Here is a 1,917-nt window from a genome sequence, read left to right on the forward strand (position 1 = left end):
GACCTTGTACTCTTTTTACGAGGCTTAAAGGACCAGTGTGTAGGATTTAGTGGCATCTAATGGTGAGATTGCAGATTGCAATCACCCTGTCTTACTATCTCCTTCCAAGTGTGCAGGAGAACTTTGCTGTGAAACTCAGACAAAATGCATAAAGCCCTCTCTGGAGCCAGTGTTTGGTTTATCCGTTTTTGGCTACTGTAGAAACATGGTGAAGCAACATGGCTGCCTCCGTGGAAGAGGACCTGCTCCTTCTGTAGATTTAAATGGTTCATTCTAAGGTAGTGAAAAAACAACAATTCTGACTTTCAGGTGATTATACACAAATACTGATGAATATTATATTCATTTCTGCCATATAAATACCTGTAAATCTTACACACTGGACCTTTTAAAGTACAGCATCTGCTTTCTCCTCAGATATACGCACACAGTACTTTCTGGAAGTCTGAATATATAGTTCATCTGTGCAATATTGTCATAAGTGAAACCCAGAGTGTTCTGTCTCAACTTTTCAGGTGTGAAATCCATGAGGTTAGGGGCCTTGATTATCTGAGGGGTTTTGCCAGTTTGCTGGACAGTGTTGGAGATGAAGCAGGACATGCTGCAGTAAGTGCCATAAAAAAAGCCTCTGGCTTTGTTTTCATTGTTTAGAAGAGTTTATCCATCCAGCACAGAAAATGTGCAGGGATTTATTCAGAAAGTATAATAGTTTATGACAGTTCTCCTTGGATGCACATCTTTGGAGGTATTTATTGCAAGGAATCAGTCTAACATGGTTCATTACATTTAACCTGCAGACTGAATCCATATGCACGATTTTACCCAACTAGTGTTTCATTTAACATTTAATACCACATTCTGGACTTGGATAAATATTGAACTTTTCAAGTTTAGGACTTGAGGTTGCACTGTCTCTGTCTTCGTGTGTCTTGTACCATCCTTCAGTCTTGTGGTGGACTCACACAGGCCTGGCCTCATTTATAAAAATGTCCTGAGATTTATTTAAAAGTCTTTAATGAATCCAACGTGAGCACACCTTTGTTAATTATTCAAAGATATGGAGATCTATAAATCTCAGATTAATTTTAAATTGACAATGCCTACCATACAGTCAGCAGTTTCTCCTTGTATGATGCAGTACAAATGAAGATTTGGTGTTGGAATAGACATGTACCAAAAGAGGAAAAGCTTCTGGATCATGAGATCATGGTGATGGTGGAGGAATTTGAAGTCTAAAGTCGAGTCTAGACTTTGCTCAGAGATGAGATCATCACCAGTAAGATTTTATAAATAACTACTTTATATGTGGTTTTCTGCTTAAGTCATACTTGAGACCAAAATTGGTGCAAAGTCTGTTTTATAAATGAGGCCCCAGCATAACTTTAGGGCAACACAAGACCCCCGAATGACATTGGTGTCAATGTACCTCTCAGTCCTGAAGTCAAAATGAAACATTGCTTTTATGATCTAGAACTAAAGTAATGTCATTACAGTGCAGAATCACATGACTGTCTGAGACTGCAAACGCAACAAAGCAATTTAATGTACTGTATTGTATTGTAATATGAATAAGTGGTTAGCACTTAGCTTAACTGTAATTGTGTTCCTGTTGAGAATATAGTAGTAGCTGATCTGTTGGGTAGGCTAAGCATTTTAGCTTCAGCTATCAATCACTGCACACTGCACAGCCATATTTATTCTATTGAATATGATGTTTTTCACCATAAGACTGTTCATTTTAATGAGTCTGGTGACAATGCAGAACCGCGTTGGATTTTCTTTGGAAATGCTTTGCATTTTGACCTTTGCATGTGTTGGATTTATCCAACTTTTGTTTTATGGATGCTTTCTTAAAGTGATACTGCGACCAAAATCTACCTTGTTAGTGTCAAACTTTCAGTTCATGTAGGCTGAAAT

The sequence above is a fragment of the Lutjanus erythropterus genome, chromosome 4 (assembly GCF_056507025.1).
Source record: "Lutjanus erythropterus isolate fLutEry1 chromosome 4, fLutEry1.hap2, whole genome shotgun sequence".
Lineage (NCBI taxonomy): Eukaryota > Metazoa > Chordata > Actinopteri > Lutjaniformes > Lutjanidae > Lutjanus > Lutjanus erythropterus.